General features: G+C 41.5%; 1 protein-coding gene across 3 annotated transcripts in view; it reads left to right on the top strand.

Annotated features, from left to right (window-relative positions):
- The window catches only part of RAB30 (RAB30, member RAS oncogene family), a 75695-nt gene that overhangs the window by 32549 nt on the left and 23682 nt on the right, over positions 1-19464 (top strand). Inside the window, exon 1 of one of the 3 annotated variants that reach the window (XM_027039885.2) lies at positions 13089-13278. The exons of the other annotated variants lie outside the window; for them this stretch is intronic. The gene's annotated coding sequence lies outside the window, so the exon portion shown is untranslated. Of the gene's footprint in view, positions 1-13088; positions 13279-19464 lie in introns of those variants that run through there. 3 annotated transcript variants of the gene reach the window in all.

The following is a 19464-nucleotide window of genomic DNA, read 5'->3' as shown; positions in this document are numbered from 1 at the left end:
GCTTATACCCTTACATGCCCAAGGGGGTGGGGGTTGGGTGGCAGTTCTCTGAGGGTGACAGACTGAAGTAGAGAAGACTCACTTCTTTAAGAGTTAATTTCTAGTAGTTAAAGAAATCTCACTTGAGATTAGAATTTGAATCTGAAAGTCTAGGTTCAAATGATGACTCTGCTATTGACTTGCTCTGTGATCTCAGGCAACTTGCTTCCGGGGGATAAATTATGTAAAGCTTGTGGCATATCATATGTTCTCAGTAAGTGGTAGATGTTGTTCTAAAGTGCGCTAGGTTTGACCTGTCACTCCAGCTCACCAAGATATATCCCAATTCTGTCATCTAAAATATTTGTTCTACATCCCTCCCAGCTTTGTGTCATTTAAGAAGTTGAGGCGAATGTGTTCCCTAGGGCAAGCTGTATCTTCTTTCACTGGAAAAATACATCAAAACCATATTATTATGTTTCCCAGTGAGATGCTCACAACGTCAGATACTTCATTGCTTGGTAACTTAGTAGGAAGAAAAAAAAGGGGTTTTCCTGTCATTCTTGATGGATAGATCATGAGAAGGCCATTTAATTGATCTTGGGTGTAAATGTCCCCTGACTCCCAAGAGAGCAGCACTGAGGCTGCCATTTGCCTTCACAGTAAAACCCCATTTCCAGTCTTTTCTCCATTTACTCTCAAACCTCTGTGTTCTAGCCACAGTGGACTGCTCACAAAAAATTAATATGGAACATATCCTATATACCAAAAAGTGTTCCAAATATGCATTTACAGCTCAAATAAGAACAATAAAATGAAAATCGTACATCCATCATTCAGCTTATAAAATTGAATGTTATTGACCTTAGTGGCTGCTTGTATACCTTCTGCCCCCAAATCATGTCCCCTTTTCTCTTCACCACAGGCAGTGGTTATCTTGACTTTTGTGTTGATCATTCCCTTACTTTTAAAATGGTTTAACCACACATGTTTGTATTACTAAACTGTATATTGGTTAGTTTTTTAAAACAAGGAGCAAGTACAAATCTAGCAAGCTTTGTAAGAAAAGGGCAATAGTGCCACTATTAGGTCTAAAAATGAGCTGATTTGGGTTCATAGTTTTACTTTAGCTTTCCTAGGGGTTACAGAAGGTCCTGATGGGGAAGTTGGTGGGCAAGATTATAAGTGGATCCTAGGAAATTTAAAGCCCACCATTATCAGGACATCTGATGAGGCTATACTGTGGGTCAGGCACTGGACATCTAGTAGGATATGGTCACAGAGTGGACTATTCTATCTTTTCTATCTCTTATTTCTCTGTGACCTACCTCCAGCTCTAGGGATTAGGTCACAGCAAAACTCGTCTGTGGGATGAAGTGAATGCCATCAGCTAACCCACATGGACAGCATAGAGGAGATGAGCAGGCACTTCACTAGCACAAGGTCAAGGCAAATGGAATCAGCAAAGAGTTGGGACCAACTCTTTTACCCATCGTTCTTTGCCTGGTTAAAAAGAGAATATGCAGTACCATCTATGGAATTTTCTTACCTAAAAATTGACCCCTAGGGGTGCCTGGGTGGCGCAGTTGGTTAAGTGTCTGACTTCAGCTCAGGTCAGGATCTCGCGGTCCGTGAGTTCGAGCCCCGCGTCGGGCTCTGGGCTGATGGCTCAGAGCCTGGGGCCTGCTTCCGATTCTGTGTCTCCTTCTCTCTCTGCCCCTCCCCCCTTCATGCTCTGTCTCTCTCTGTCTCAAAAATAAATAAAAACGTTAAAAAAAAAAAAAAGACTCCTAAATCTAATCAACCCTCTAAAGCTAACTTTGATTTATCAGAAAGATGGAAAAAATTAAGTTATACTCTAAGGAAGCAAATAGATAAATGCAGAGTGCTGGACAACTGATTCGACATTTGCAACAAGTCAATGGCATGAAAAAATAATAATGTGACTTAAAAAATTATAATCAATGTAATAAATGAATCTTTTTTTTTTGATTCAGATAGTCTATGTATTAGTTTGCTACAGCTGCCATAACAAAATACCACATACTGTGTAGCTTAAACAACAGAAATTTATTTTTTTTCACATTGCTGGAGGCAATGATTAAGGTGCTGGCAAGCTGATTTTCCCTGAGGCCTCTCTCTTTGGCTTAGAGATGTTACCCTCTTCCTCCCTCTTCACATAGTTATCCCTCTGCACACACATGGCCCCAGTGTCTCTCTATATGTCCTAATCTGTTTGTTTTTTTTTTTTCTTATAAGAACATCAGTCATATTGGTTGAGGGACCACCCTAAAGGCCTCATTTTAACAAAGTTACCTCTTTAAAGGCCCAATTACAGTCACATTCTGAGGTACTGACACTTAGGGCTTCAACATATAAATTTGGGGGTCAGGGGTCACATGATTCAGCCCATAACAGTCTAATTGTAAAAAAACATTGTTGAAATGTTGGGGAAATTTTATTATGGACTGATACCAGGGGGTCACTGTTAATTTTTCTAAGTGTGATAATAGTACTGTGATGTTAGAGAATGGGTAATGTAGAGGTGAGTTCTGAAGTATATAGAGATGAAATGATATGATGTTGAATTTGTTTTAAAACATTTAAACAAAGAAAAAATAGAAAAAGGCCAAAGTGTTCATATATGAAGTCAGTGATGAGTATCATGGGCTTACTTTTCGGCATGTTTGAAAATTTTATAATCAAATATTAAAAATATTTAGATCAGCAATTCCAAAGAGGGCTTAATGGCAGTGGGAAATTTGATGATGGCCATCTTCAATGTCTGTCCCTTGAGTTTTACTTCTACTCTGGTTGGCTTCTTCATGTGGTAGTCATTTTGGGGTTCTGTGCTGACTGCCTCTACTCAGTCCTTGGTGAAGGACATCCTTCAGGAACTTCTTAGGTAAATGGAATGTGAATTTCTGAGATCTTGTATATCTGAAAATACTTTTGTTCTATTCTCACAGTTGATAGTTTGGTTGGAAATCATTTTTCTTCAGAATTTGGAGAGTATTGCTTCATTGACTTGTTTTTATTGATGCTGCTGAGAAGTTGGAAGCATTTGAATTTCTTATTCTTTGTATGTAGCCTGTTTGTTTGCTTTTCTTCTTACTGATGGCTTTTACAATCTTATGTCTGTAGTTTTCTGAAATTTCACACTGTGTTTTGTGTGCTGGGCCCTTTGAATTTGGCAACCTGTACCCCTTAGTTCTTCAAAGTTTTATTGAATTATGTTGTTATAATTTTTCTTCTTTTTTTTTTTTTTTCTGTTCTTTGTTGGGAATTTCTCTTAGTCAGATATTGGACCTCCTGTACTGAACCTCTAGAATATTCTTAGCTTCTCCTATTTTCCATACCTTTGCCTTGTGATTCTCCTCTCCAGAAGATTTTGTGAACTTAATCTTTCAATCCTTTTATCGAATTTTTTTTTTATTTCTGCTATTAAGTTGTCAATTTCCAAGAGGTCTTTTTTGTCCTCTTGGTGTTTCCTTTATATAGCATCCTATTTTCATTTCATGGCTGCAATTTTATATCATTTTTGTGAGAATATTAATGGTAGGTCCCTCCCACGTTGTTCCCTGCCTCATATAGTATGTGTTTCCTTCCAGTTGCTTTTTTGTATTTTCTGTGGTCTGTATCTTCATCAGAGACTTTTCCAAGATATCACTCTGAATGTGATCCTTGGGTGTGTGGTCTCATTAAGGTTGGGGGCAAGGAGAGGGAGTGATAAAAAAAAAAAAAAATCTGTCGAGACCTTGACATGGTAAGTGAAGGAAACCACTCACAAAAGACCACATAGTGTATGATTTCATTTATATGAAATATCCAAAATAGGCAAATCTATAAAGACAGAAAATAGATTAGTAGTTACCTGCGGCTAGAGGTGGGTGGGGGATATGGATGGAGTGACTGCTAATCGGTTTAAGGCTTTCTTTGGGGTAATAAAATGTTCTAAAATTGATCATGGTGGTGGTTGTACAACTCTGTGACTATACTAAACACCACTGAATTGTACACTTTAAAAGAGTGAATTGAGTGAGTTATATTTTAATAAAACTTAATATTATATCTTAATAAACCATCCCAGTGGTGATGGTTGTACAACTCTGTGAATATGCTAAAAATCATTTGAATTGTACGCTACATTTAAAAGGGCAAATTGAGTATGTGAGTTATATAAAGCTGTCACAAAACAAAAAAGCTGTCAGACTGAGTATGGGATGGAGATCATTAACTGTGGGCTTCACTATAGTGTGATCTGGGTGGGCTGTTTGTTCAGAGCCCCTCAGGCTGCAATCTGAGGTTTTTCCTTGGTTGCATTTACCGGGGAGGAGAGTCTTCCTCATTTCTTTGGCTGGAGAGGGAAGAGGGAAATCTCTAGAGGAGAGGAACTAGGAAAATCTATTGTATTTCACCTTCACCAGACATAGTGCCCTTGTCTTTTTTATGTTCCCTTTTAACCACGCTGGGTATTCCTGGACCAGAGCCACTCTTACTTTTTATTATGGAAAATTCCAAAGACTACAAAGTAGAGAGGATAGTGCAATGAATCCTCATGTTCCTATCACCCCGGTTCACCAATGATCGCTTCACAGACATTTTTGTTTCATCCGTGTCCCCGTCAACCCTTTCCCCTAGATTATTTTAAAACAAATACTAGATATTTCTGTTTTATGCTGTCTAGTGTCTAAGCCTCCAGAATTCTGTCAGTGAGGAGAAGGATCTAGGGATTTAACTTCTTTTCAAGCAGCTTTCACTGTTTTCTTTATTTTTACATCCTGTCCCTCTGCTCCAGGAGTGAGCATTACTGCCAGTCCTGGGCCTGGCGAGGACTCTGTAGTTTCAGTCCACCGCACACTCAGCTTTTCCTGCATCTGGTTTAGATTCAGATTTCTTGAGTCTGCTGTCAGTTACTTGCTCATCTGTTTCCCAAGATTCCAAAATTTGACACCATTATCTTCTCTCCTCTTTCCCTATACTTGAACGGTTTTGTTATTAGGGAAAAAAAAAGTCTCTGCTGAATTTTTGTCGGGTTTCAGGAGTAAGTGAGATTAGATGCAGCTATTCAGCGTACACCTTCTTAGGAAGATCAGCTGCTCCCCCACTTTTTTCTTTTCCGTTTTGCTTTTATCCTACCACCTGATTTTTTTTTAAATAAAAAAATTTTTGTTTAATGTTTACTTATTTTGAGAGAGAGAGAGAGAGAGAGAGAGGGAGAGGGAGAGAGAGGGAGACCCGATACAAGCAGGGGAGGGGCAGAGAGAGAGGGAGACACAGAATCCGAAGCAGGCTCCAGGCTCTGAGCTGTCAGCACAGAGCCCGACGTGGGGCTCGAACTCACTAATGATGAGATCATGATCTGAGCCAAAGTCAGACACTTAACTGACAAGAGCCATCCAGACACCCCTATCCTATCTGATTCTACTCAAACCTTGACCCTGGACAGATAGGTAGGTAGGTAGTTAAGTAGGTAGGTAGGTAGGTAGATAGATAGATAGATAGATAGATAGATAGATAGATAGATTTGCCAGGAAAGGTCCTTTCCAATCTTCTAAGAACTGAGAGAAATCTTCTTATTATAACACACCTCTCTTCTGACCCTAAGCCCAGGCAGAGGGAAGGAGCGCCTGCCTGCCTTTGTGCCTCACTGGCATTTTGCACTCACCTCTTATTATAGAATTGTTTGCTTACACTTTGCTGCATTGCAGTGTGGTTACCTGCCTGCCTTCCCTGTTGGCCTGTGGGCAGGACTGGGGAGCAGGGCTACGTGTTGTTTCTCTCTGTATCATGAGCACCGTGCCTGACTCCCAGTAAACATTTGTTAACTCACAGACTGGATAATTGAGCACGTCGCCTCCAGGGTAAGGACAGAGAAGCATACAATGCCCCTTTCCAACTGCCCCTTTGCGGGCACTGCTGTTTGCTAAATATTAAGGAGGGAAACAGGCCTAGTCGGCTTGTTGTTATGCAATGTTGTTCCCTTTGCTTTCAAGTCTGGTGTTTTTTACCCAGTCAGCAGGTCGAGCGAGCGAGCGAGCGGGGGAGAGGGAGGGGAAGGGGAGGGGAAGGGGGAGCCCACTCCCGCCCCAGAGTCCTCCCCCCATAGGAGTGTAAACATCCTACCAAAGAAGGAATGGACTCCAGCAGAAATGCCTTCCTTCCCTCCCTCGATAGAAAGGCTTGTGGTCTGCACATCACTTTACCCTAGAGGAGTCCATTTGTTCTGTCTTGACAGCAACTTAGTTCTGCAAGGTCTTTCATTGCTTTTTTCCTTTTGGATGAAATGCCAGAAGAATTTTTTAAATTTCTGATTACATTGTTTTTAAAAATCTGACCGTTAAAATATGATCTAGCAGAGGTCCTGTTAAAATGCAAATACGTAACTTTAAAAGCGTAACATTTAACCTGTAGTTTTTTCAAGTATGTTACTCAAAATGCTATATATAGCCTCTGGGAGGAAAGAAATGGAGAACTATAGGTCAAACAAATTTGGGATGCTGGATTAAACACACTTAAATAGGGTTCCCTGTACAAGACTTGTCAGAGCCTTGCTACTATGCATTGTGAATGTCACAGAGGGGCACTCAGTAGGCAGCATTTCCTAAATATACCTTACTTTTCATCAGAGGAGGAGCATTTCAGTGTTATGTTTTGTGGGAAACACACAACTCTGGAAACAGCCCCTTAAGCTCTTTGAGCTCTAGTTGAAATGCCACTTCCCCTAAGGCTTTCCTGAATTCCCCCAGAGATACATAACTTTTTTCTTCTTTGAATTGTACTGCCTTCATGTGTCTTATTGTCTCCCTACCTCTTCCCTTACCCCCTAGTAGATCATAAATTCCTTGTATATGTTGTATCACTTGTTTTTTTCTTAATGTTTATTTATTTTAAGAGAGAGAGAGAGAGAGAGGGAGAGAAAGAAGGAGAGACAGACACAAGGGAGGCAGAGAGAGAATCCCAAAGCAGCATGGAGCCCGACACCGGGAGCCCAACTTGGGGAGCCCAATGCAGGGCTCGAACTCATGAACTGTGAGATCATGACCTGAGCCGAAATCAAGAGTCGGACGCTTAACTGACTGAGCCACCCAGGCGCCCTGTACATGTTGTGTCACTTCTGCTGCATCTGAGACATTGCCTTGCACACAGGTGCTCGAGAAATGTATGCAGTACTGCACTGGTGCCTTAGCTAAGTCATCCTCGGAGTTCAGAGGGCACTGGCAGGGGTGCGAACTCCAGACAGATCTGGAGCTTGGGACCCTCACATGGATGGGGGAGAGGGCTCACAGGAAGGACACAAGGTCAGTTGAAGAGCCTGTTCCTAAAGGACAGAATAAGAAGGCCAAATCAGGAGATGCTGAGAATATAAATCAAATGTACCGATGGCTGGCTGTATGCCAGACACCCTGTGGTAAAATGAATATTTAAACTTAATTCCATCCCTTCAAGTAGGTGATATTATTCCTATTTCATAGATGAAGAGACAGGCATCAGAATGGTGGAGTAGAAATAAGTACCTTTATGCAGCAGGTGCTGTGCTCCTGGGGATACAAAATGAATAAAGTTCAGTCCTTTCCTTCAGGGAACCCTGGTTTCATGGAGTAAATAGTCCTGTAAATATATAAGCAATGGGGGTAAGTGCAGGAATGAAGCTATGATTGGGGTAATATGGGAGAACCAAACAGGAGAACCTAACCTGTGTGGGGGAAGGGGTGGAAGGTGACAAGCCCAGATTGCAGGGGGAGAGTGACACCTGAGCAAGGTGGCATGAAGGTGCAGGGACTGAAGGGACCAAAGGCAAAGCATGGGGTGAGAGATATCGGGATGAATTCATTGTCACCAGCGTAGGAAATGTGAGGTAGGCTAGGAATGAGGAGAAGCTGACAGGATGTTGTGAACAGGTTGAAGCATTTCAGACTTGATTTTGAAAACCATGGGTTTGTAGTTTTCAGCCGAAGAACAAACTGCCCAGCATGTTTTATTTTATTTTTATTTAAGGTTATTAAATTTTTTAAAGTTTATGTATTTTGAGTGAGACAGAGACAGTATGAGTGGGGGAGTGGCAAAGAGGGAGGGAGAGAGAGAATCCCAAGCAGGCTTTGCACTAACAGTGCAGAGCCTGACTTGGAACTTGAACTCATGAAACCATGAAATCATGACCTGAGCCAGACACTTAACCGACTGAGACACCCAGGTGCCTCCCAGCATATTTTAGACACATACCCAGGTGGTGGGCAGTGGTAGTATTATTCCCATCCTAGGTAGGGGAGCCACGGTTCAGAAAGTGACTCACCCAAGATCACTTAGCTTGTTAGAGTTGGAACAGAGCCACAATTTCAACTCAGATCCATCTGAATGTTTATACTACTGAGCTACCTCTCAAAGTAACAATGGCCAACAGACTGAAGAGTATTTACTCTCACTCTGATATTTGAATCAGAGAATAGTTTTAAGACTTCATATTATGAAGAGCCAAATTTATGTGGTACTGGTCCTTAGTGCTATAAAAGTTCAGAGAAGGAGAGATTAGGGAGGAATTCATGGGGGAGATGGCATTTATATTGCCCTGAGAGAAACTAGAACAGATAACAGGAAGCCAGGTGAGAGAAAAGTGAGGCTGTGCGCCATGTGGGAGGGCAGGAGTGGGCCTGGGAAACAGTTGAGGAGAGGCCACTTCCTGATATAATCACGGTCACTTGCTTCCTGAGATGGCTGTGTAAAGAAGAGAGAAACAAATGATCACATACCTCAGTTCCCATCTTTACTTTTGCAAAACACACAACTGGCATTGAAAACATATTTTTATTACTTTATTATTGTCACTAGAGAGTTTATTCAACAGTGTTCCCTTACACTGCACTGTAATTTGTCTCGGTATCCCTGTCCTCTCCTCAGAAGCACTCCAAATATATAAGGGAAACAACTGAAGTTCCTATAGATAGTAGAACGACAACCAGATGTGTAAGTGGAAATGACATTTGACAGTCTGTGTGTTGAAATGAGCTTGCTTATATAGAAGGGGGTGTTTGTTTGTGTTGGCTCTCCCAAGTTCTCGTAAGAGTCCTTCCAACTAGATACTGATTATCTTCAGAGCCTGGAATTGGGATCTTTTGTAAATGCTACTGTATTTATTACAGTGAATGGTATGAAAAAAAGGATGCATTTATGAGTCAGAATAGATCTGGGTTAGTATCCCAGCTTCCCAGACTACCAATTCTTCTACCTTGGGCACATTATGAATTTTGTTAAGAACAAGTCTTATAGATCTTTGATCTTGTAAGTATGCCCCTTCTCTCTGCCCTCATCAGATTTACCCTCATCACTAGGTAATTCTCAGTAGCAAATAACCATGCTCCAGTATTTCTTATCTGAAAATAAACAACACCCCCATCCAAAATCCCAAAATGTTTTCTAATTTTGTCCCTTAACTATTGCCAAATAAATTCATTATGTAATTTACACCTCTGTTGACATTATATCCCCCTCTAACTGTCTTCAAGTTTCTTTGTTCCTTTTCTCAGTAAAACTTTCAGGTTGTCCACAGTTTGGGCTTTGATACCTTTCCCTCCCTCTAATCTTTTTCCATTGTCCCACCAGGACTATTGCCAATGTCATTCAATGAATGACCTTCATGTGACCAAGTTGAAGGCCACTGCTTTCTTTTAATCTTATTCATTTTCTCAGCAGCATTCGACAGGACTGATTTCACTGTTTTCTTGGACTCTACTTTCCTGGGTCTCTTCCTACCTCCCTAGGCTCTCCTCCTTATGTCCTCCACCTCTAAGTGGTAACACGCTCCATGTTCTGCAATGGTCTCCTTCCCTTCTCCGAGATAGAGAATAGATATCCTCTTCGAATCCAATGACTTCCAATAACATCCATTTGCCTATGACCTTCAAATTTGTATCTTTATTCTCAAACTTTCTCTAGAGCTCCAGACTCATGTCCAAATAGATGCCTAAGAGGCATTGCACATTTAACATGGCCGAAAGTGAACTCTTGACTTTGTCTCCACCTGAAACTTGTTCTTCCTTCAATCTTCCCGACCCCAGTAAGTGGTGCTATGTCCCCCCTCAGTGCTGAAGCCAATCTAGGCATTGCTTTTGATTTCTTTTTTTCTTCCCCATTATCATCCATTCCTTCAGCAAGTCTTATCTTCTCTGGCTTCAGAAACATTCCCAAATGTGTCTGCTTCCCACATCTCCACCATCAGCACCTTAGTCCAAGTCATATCATCCTCCACCTAGACCATGTGCAGTGACCCCCTAACTAGACTCCTTGCTTCTGCTTGTATCCACACCATTCATTATACCCTCCATTACAGAGATCAGAGAAATCTTTAAAACTGTTCATTAGTTTGTGCCACACTCCCTACCCGCCCCTTGTAGTTGGCCTCCCATTGCACTCAGAATGAAATCCACACTCCATGCCTTGGTGGACCAAGGTCTCTGGACCTGCCCCATGTCACTCACTCAGCCCTCTTCTCGTGGACTCAGCCTTACTGTGCTGGTTTGGTTCCTTGAACTTGCCAAGTCCATTCTTATTTTAGGGCCTTTGCCCTAGCTCTTCTTCAGCCTGAAATGCTCTTCTTCCAATATGCATGTGCTTGGTTCTTTCTTGCTCAAATCTCATTGTAAATATAGCCACATCAGAGAGGATTTCTCTGACATCCCACTCTAAAATTGCTGTCTAGGGGCGCCTGGGTGGTTCAGTCCGTTAAGTGTCTGACTTTGGCTCAGGTCATGATCTCACAGTTCATGGTTTCAAACACGATGTTGGGCTCTGTACTGACAGTTCAGAGCCTGGAGCCTCCTTCAGATTCTGTGTCTCCCTCTCTCTTTGTCCATCCCCTGCTTGTTTTCTCTCTCTCTCTCTCTCTCTCTCCTCTCTCTCTCTCTCTCAAAAATAAACATTAAAAAATTTAAAAAATAATAAAATTACTGTCTAGTCACTCTGTCCCTTCTTATTTTAATTCTCTACCTGTACTTGTTGCTATCTGATATTTTTCTTGTTCATTAATATATATGCTCATTTCTCCATTCATTCATTGCTCTGCTGCCCAACTGGAATGCATATTCTATGAAGTGGGGCAGCTCTGTCTGTTTATTGCTGTATCCTGTAGTCCTGGATCGGTACTTGCACATGGTAGATGCCCACTACCAATGAATGGGATGGGTGAGCATGTTTTCCTCATCTGTAGAATGGAGAGCCTAATACTTATGTCTCACAGTTGTTAAGGACTTACACTATCAAACTTGATAATGCATGTGAAGTGAATAGTTCTGTGCCCAGCATATTATATTTAATGAATAGAAAATATATATTTTTTTAAGTTTATTTATTTATTCTGAGAGAGAGAGAGAGAGAAAGTGTGAGTGGGGGAGGGACAGAGACAGAGAGAGAGAGAGAATCCCAAGCAGGGTCTGCACTGTCAGCAGGAACCGTGAGATCATGACCTGAGTTGAAGTCAGATGCTAAACTGACTGAGCCACCCAGATGCCCCTAAAATATATTATTTTTTAAGCATCTGGCTTATTATAGATTTTCAACAAAGATTCATTCTCTTTCTTACAGTGCGGATCCCCGTAGTATTTTTATATTGAGACAGTTTACACTCTGGACAAGGTGAAAGGTACTTCCCAATCAGCTATAACTCCACATTTTTTTTTCTGAAGAAAAGGTTTAAAAAGTACTGTTCAATGAATAGTTGACATCAGCTAGTTTAGAACCATTATCAATGTCACTTCTGTCCCCATCCCCTAATATACACAGAGACAACTGCATTACAACAAGGTTTGGCATTACAAACAAGGTTTCTCCTGGGAGATCATAATTTTCTTCTTCTCTTTGGTTATATGATCTTTTCCAATTAACTTTCCTTCGAGTCAGTGTTTTGGGATTTGACTTCCAAATCCTGGTGTTTAGGTTCTCTGAAAAGCTTTCCCACCTTTTGTGTGTTCTGATCAATATTTCTTTTGCATTTATTTAATAAGTATTTAGGGTCAACTGAGTGCCAGGAAATGGGGATACGGTTAAGAATTCATAGGGGCCTCTGTCTTTAAAGTCTAGTGGGGGAAACAGGATTCATAAATCAATGAGGATAATAAAGTATCTATGAAGAGAGTCTGAATAGAACATAGTGGAGGCACAGAGGAAGGAGTGGCTAATCCACATGGAAGAGGAAGGAAGGTTTCAGAAATCTATAGTTGCTCATCAGCCAACAAGGAGAGAATGGCTGTAGAGGAAAGGTGAGCAAAGGTGTGGAGGGATGAACCTGCCTTGGGGTCTGCCCTCTGGGAGCCTGGCATGGCTGTGTGATCACAGTGGCAGTGGTAACTCAAAGGTCACAGGAAATAGCTAGAAAGATGGGCAGGGCCTAGGTCATGGATGGCTCTGTATGCCCTGCTAGAGAAGTTGAACTTTCTCCAACAATAACAATAACAGGAACAGCACTTAACATTTACTGAGTGCTTCCTATCTGCCAGACTTTATTCTTTGTTCTTTATTAATTATTTTAATATGCACCATAATCCTATGAGGTAGGTACTGTTATTATCCCTGTTTACAAATAAAGAAACACAGGTACCAAGAGGATGGGGATCCTGCCCAAGGCCGCTCAATACATAAAGGGCAGAGGCAGGACTCGGTCAGGCAGTTTGGCTCCAAAGTTTGCCCTCTTCAACAGGGCACTTTACTTCCTCTCACAGACAGCTTTGTGTGGGCAGCCGGGAGCCCCCGAGGAGATTTAAGTGTGGGATTGACATGGTCATGTTGTTGCAGTGGAATTACACTGCATCTTGTACATGGGTTAGTTGCTAAAAGCCTCTAAGGCAAAAAATACGGCTACCTTTCTCCTTGAAGTGAGGAGTATTTGAGCGAGGTTTGCCATGTCAGCAGTGGCGTCTCATGTCACACTTCGCCCAAGGCTGCAGCTTTTCCCCTAGCCTTGGGACAGAGGGCGGTCTCTGGTAGAATGCATGTAAGAGATGAATAGTTGGTTTGTGTGGAGAGGCCCTGTTGTTCAAAAAGCACAAAAGCATCACACTCCTGCAGAAACTGAGCCCCTCCGTAGCGACTGCCAGCTCAGCCTCCCCTCTCACTCTTGCCAGGGCCCACTCTCACATCATGGGCAGCAGAGCCCATGCGCTGCTTAGTGATTGTCCCTGTCTCCGTGTCTCTCCCCGGAGGAGTCCACGTGGCATGGAGGAAGAACAGGGCAGCTGCTGCCAAGGTATTAGAGGTTGGCCCCACTGAAGTCAGGACAGCTGGACTGGAGATGATGTGAGAGATAAAAAGGAGGTAAAATATTTCAGACCTAATGACCAATTGGATTTGTTCCCTTCAAGCTTTTTTTCTGATCTGAAAACTTGGTACATCGTTGTATTTTTTGTCTTCCAAGTCTGGTAAAATTCCTTCTAAATTTCCCACTATGTCAGCCTCGGTAACACAGTATTCTCTCTGCTCCTGACCTGTGACTACTGAAATAAGCTTAAGAGTCTTCTGCAGGTGTTTATGGAACTTTGATCAATCCATCTATTGTGACACTGGTGCAATACGTCTGTTTTTTGCTGACAAACAGACATTGTGTTAGGTAAATTCTCTTGAAAACACTTGAAAAACCCACTACTATGTTCTCTGGCAGGACTTTTGTTAAGTTCACTGATTATTTTTAAAAAATTGAACTGATTTTATAACTGCTTTAAAGAAAACATTGGCATGATTATAGTGGTAAAAACCAAACCAAATCATCCAGTGCATAGGAAAAAGAGACAGGGAAGAGGAATGTGTCAAAATGCTGACAGGGATTGTGCTCTTTTTGGTAATTGATTTTCCTCTTTTCTGTGTTTTCCAACTTTTCAAAATATGTGTCTATGGTGCATGCAAAAACCTAAAAAAAAAAAAAAATGGACAAAACTTAAAAAATAAAAAGCTCCTTGTAATCCCATAATCCTAACATGACATGCTCTTACTTTTAAAATGTCCTTGTTCACATACATGCTTATTCTTCATAGTTGCACTCCTGACAAACGCAGTTTTGTGTATTCTTATTTTACAGCCTATTGTCAACATTATTTCATATTTCCACATAGTTTTCATAATTGGCATTTCTAATGGCTGCCCCACATTCCATGGTGTTGATGTTCCATACTGAACTATCCCTTGTTGGACATTTGGATTGTTTCCAGTTCTTTTAGATAAGATGTAATCAACATTTTTGCACATTTAGCATTTTGAGTTTGTTCAGTTCTTTCCTTAAAGTGAATTCCCAGCAGTGAGCTCACAGCATGAAAGGTTTGAACTCTGTTACGGCTTTTGGTTTGTACCTAGTTAGAGCCTGTTTTCGAAGAAGAGCCAATTGAATGTGGATGGTCGCTAGCTGTGTACATGTGTGTCTGTCCCATGTTCCCTTCGCTAGTATTGAGCCTCTATGATATTTTAATAAGGTGTATTATTTCTGTCATGTTTATTGAAGAAAACTTTAAAAAAGAAACATATAAAGAAGAAAACAAACTATCCATAATCCCATTACTCAGAGGGAAGCATTTTAAAATTACTTCAAAGTATATATTTCATAATGTTACATCATGTGGCTCAAAAAATGCAAAACTGTAACCTCTTTTCTATTTTTGGATAGAGGCTTTACTTCTCTCTCCATTCTGAGGTCAATTCTAAGTAATATTGGAATGAACTTTCTTGTGAATAAATCTTTGTACACATCTTGGAATCATTCCTTAAGAAATTCCCAGAAGCAGAATTGTTGGATCAAAGAATATGATTGTTAAGGCTTTTGAAGAATATTGAAAACTTGCTGTTGAGGAAAGTTGTGCCAGTTTATATACTTCACCTGTTTAGAAGTCCATGGCAGGCTGATTGGGTAACAGCTAAGCCTTGGGCTGGTTCTGAGCCAGGTTGCTGTGGTAGGGACAAAGGTGGTGCCAAGGGGGAATTCGAGCTACATTTCTGACAGAACATCTGTAGGCACTGGTGACAGATGGCTGATGGCATGCTGTGTGTGTCTGTATGTCTTGGGGAGCCATGTTGAACGAGAGTTTCTACTCCATCTTTTTGCACAGGAATTTTCCAGGATGCAAATAATAAGATAATTTACAGGAAAGCACTTAGCAAAGTTGAGGTGTTCTATAGATGTAAAAGATTATTGTTAGTATTGGTAACTAAGAGATCTACCCCCCGTGCCCTTGGAACAGGGTTGTTTCAAGGATGAAATGGCTGGTGTGTGTCATGTACATAGGCTCTAGACAAATAGTCATTCTCTTGAGTGACACAGGAACTAGGACAAACTTGAGAGACCAACCTGGGAGAATTCCTGTATTTTATTCTCACCCGCCTGAGTTCCAGAGCATGGGGACACTTGCTTCCCCTTCACTTTTTCTCATGCTTCCAGTGAGGAGGGAATCTGTTTAAACAGCTGCAGGAAGGGTCCAGCCTGGAATGACAGTCTTCTGGCAGAGAAGGAGACACCTCTGTCCTTGAAAGGCCTTGGGTCCCTAAGGCTGGGGGAAGTGCTTAGGCCCACTTGTGGGCTGCAGCCCTGCGCCCTGGCTGCCTGGCGGCGTGGGTATTGTGTGCTCAGCCTGGGGGAGGAGACTGAAGATGCCGATAAGGAGGCCCTTCCGGTCCAGCCAAACAGGCGCAGGAAAGCTTCTGCAGAGGAAAGATTAGACACAGCCCCCAACTTAGAGAACACAGAGGGGAGGGCATTGGGACAAACCCCCAGAGCTCTTTGAGGGTGATATTGTTTACTGTTGGAGAAGGACGACGGAGGGAGCTCGGCCTGCTTGTGCAGATGGCGGCAGCTGCAAGTTGGGTCTGGAAAGGCCTTTTTTTAGATCAGTTCCACAAACATGCTTTGCATATAGAAACTCCCCACCTTGGAAAGGGATTAATGAGTGGGAAAGGTATCGTTCATTTCCCCAGGAAACAAGGTGCCAGTATTTACTGGCGCGTCCAAGACTCTTTGCCAAGCACCTGCGCCCCAGTGCTTTGGTACCAAACAACCTAGAGCTGCCTGGGGAGCTAACTGACTGGGGGCCCAAGTGGCTCTGTCGCAGTGGTCCTCCCTCCTCCTCTCACCTCTGAGGAAAATCAAATCTGTGCTCAGTACAGCGATGCTTTCTTGCTATGGAAAGTGAAAGAGCGCACTTACTTCAGCAAGAGAATTCAGACATTTGCTTTGGTTAGTGCTGATGAAATTCTGTTTCATGGATTCACTTTCATTTCCCTTACATGCCTGGTTTCCCAGATCTATTGTGTATTTCTAGGAAATAGGAAAATATGAAAGGTAATATATACAAAGCATAAAATAAAATATTTCATTGTCTTTCTTTTTGAGAATGATATTGTGGCAATCTCAGGCCTGCCTTATTTTTATTTTTAGTTTTCACATGTATTAAAAAATATTCCCAAAGGCTGCTTTTGAGCTCTTTCTCATCCGCGGGTCCATGTCAGCCTCCCCTGGTGCTTAACACCTGTGGTCTTGCCCAGGAGGGATTTATGTTTGCAGGCCTTGTTTGTCCTGGAGATAGCTCTGATTTAGAGTCAGGGGACCCATTGTGCATGCTTTTCTGGCTCTCTTGATCACATGCTGTATGGCCTGAGGCAAGTCACTCTTTGGATTCCAAGTCCCATTTCTGTAAAATGGGGAGAACAAGATAGGCTCCTCCCCCCTCCTCAGGAGGATTCTGTATCAGAGTGCAGTGAGTAATTTCTGAGCTGTAATACACGATGCAGATGTGTGAGAGTTTTGTTTTTACTAGTGAAATAAACAGACTGTTGTTCTATCTGTTTGGCTGTGATAGGATGGATGCTTGGTTTTGAAGGCAGTTGATATGAAAGAATGAATCCACCATGTAGGAACTGAGTGCTGGGACCTGGAGAGAAAACCATGGCACACACAAGGGCCTGGAAAGGCCAACCCCTGAGGCTGGGTGGGGCTGGGTGGGGCATTCCTTCCCTGTCACATGAAGGGATGCGGCGGACAGACAAAGAGAAAGACAGAAAGATAGAAACAGAGCACCCCAAACAGATTTTTTTTTTTTTAAAAGGACTTCTCTCACTGTTTTAGGAAAATCATCTTGCCTTTCCAGCACTACTGCAGACCGAATGGAAGGTCGGAACACAATTTGTTAAGAGCTGGAGGTTATCCTCTTTCCTAGAGCCGGATACTAGAGCCTCTCCAGAAGCAAACACTATTAGTAGTTTTCTTTTGTATCTTTCTGGAGATTTTTTTATGCTTATACAGATTAAATAACTGAATGTGCCCTTTTCGTACTATACACACCATTTTCTACCTTGCCTCTTTCACTTAGTGCATCTTGCAGATGTCCACAGCAGGCTTCATGGTATATTGATGTATGGTTTTCATAATCTTACAACCATTTTCCTGCTGATGGACTTTCAGGTTGTTTTTCATATTTGTTAGTACAAATGTTGTAATGAATACCCTACTACATGTGTCCTTGTACACATGTATTACATAAGTAGGATAGATTCGGAGAGGTAGAACTGCTGGGTCTGAGGGTTTGTAATAGCCTTTTTAGTTTTAAATCAGTATTGCCCTCCGTAGAGGTTGCATTGATTTACTTCCTACCAGTGGTATACCCATGCCCAATTTCTCCGTACTCTTTCCTATACAGAGGGAACTTTGCCAGTCTGAAATGAAAAACGGCTTCTGATTATGAATTTATTGTAGTTTTCATTATAAATTATAATCTTAATTGTCTAGAATTATAATTTAGAATTATAAATTAATTAGAGTTTGAATTTACTCTTAGGAGTAAAGCTGATCATTTCAAAAAAAAATGTGTCATTTTTATTCCCCTGCTTGTAAACTATCTGCTCATGTCCTTTGTCCATTTTTTCTATTGATTTATTCAATTTTTCTTATTGATTCATAGGATCTCTTTAAGCATTTAAGGAAATTAGCCCTTAGTTATATGTATTTCAGATATCTTAATCAGTTCATCTTTTATTCTGCCATGCAGCATTTTTTTTTTTTTTTTTTTTTTTTATAGAGAGAGTGTGTGTGCACAAGTTGGGGGAGAGGAGCAAAGGGAGAGAGAGAGACCATCACAGAGCAAGCCCCATATTCAGCACGGGGCTGGAAGCAGGGCTCAGTCCCACAACCCAGGGATCATGACCTGAGCTGAAATCAAGAGTCAATGCTTAACCAACTGAGACACCCAGGCACCCCATGCCATGCAGAATTTTTTTTTATTTATTTAGTCAAATTGGTCAATCTATTTATTTTATGGCCTTGATTTTGAGTAATTCTTAGAAAGCCTTCCCCACTTTAAGATTTTATATAGACCATGCTTTCTTTTAGTACTCTTATGTTTTCATTTTTCAAAATCTAAATCTTTAATCCATCTGGAATTTATTTTAGTATAAGGAATGAGATAGAGTTCCAACTTAATTTTTTCCCAGAAAGACGTGGGTTTTGAATCCTGGCAGTTTTACTCATTAGCTGTGTAATTTTGGTGGAGGCTTAGAGTTTCCTCTTCTGTAAGCTGGGGGTAATGATAATAGTACCTACCTCCTAGGGTTGTTGTGAGGATTAAATGAGTATGTACATGTAGAAGAGTATTTGGCACATAATAAGCATTGAATTAAGTTTCAGCTATTATTATTATTAACAATGATAGAATGTAAAATCCTTATATCCTAGGTGTCTAGGATATAGAGGCCACACACACTAGTGTGTGACTTAGGGTGACACTTTATTACCTAAACCATCAGTTTCCTCACTTGCATAACGAATGATAAGAACCAGCTCATGAGATTGTTGGCAGGTGCAGATTAGATCATGTCTGTGAAAGCATGTTGTAAACTGTAAAGGGCCACGTCAGAACACTGGAGATTATGGCCGGGTGCGTGAGGAGCAGCCATGGCACAGGTGGGTGTTTGACATCTCTGGCCAAGGAGAATGATAACTTGCAATAACATGAAATTAGCAGCTTATGTAAAGCATAAGGCTTGCAGCAGTTGATTATAGTAATGTTTAGTAATTGCCTTCTAGTAATTAAGCACTAACGAGCTTCCTGAGACAGAACCTTGTCAGAGTGAAAGATCAAATGCTTGCAACCCAGTGTCTACTTGAACATGGCACTAGGATATACTGACGTGAGTGTCTTATTGAAGCATGGTCCTTGTCCTTAAGGATACTAGGGGCAGTAGATGTGTAGAGCACAGCTCCCTGGACCAGGCAGGCGTACATATGGAAATGTACTTAGAAGAAGGTCCACTGTGCCCTGGGATTGTCCAGAAGGGGGAGACTCACCTGCAGAGCTCTGTGTGGCAGTCTGAACCTGGTCCCTGGAGTCCGACTCAGATTATAAAATACCCAAGCTCAGTAATACCTTCAAATGTTACTTGTTGCCCTTTTTTATTCCTCCGTTTGTTGTTTTGGATTCATCAGGCTTATCTTGTTTCTGATGCCTTGCCAATCGCCCTCCACAGCTTCTGGGT

The sequence above is a fragment of the Acinonyx jubatus genome, chromosome D1 (genome assembly GCF_027475565.1).
Source record: "Acinonyx jubatus isolate Ajub_Pintada_27869175 chromosome D1, VMU_Ajub_asm_v1.0, whole genome shotgun sequence".
In the NCBI taxonomy this organism is placed as follows: domain Eukaryota; kingdom Metazoa; phylum Chordata; class Mammalia; order Carnivora; family Felidae; genus Acinonyx; species Acinonyx jubatus.
The sequence above is the reverse complement of the archived record's forward strand: the minus strand, read 5'-3'. Positions and strand labels throughout refer to the sequence as shown.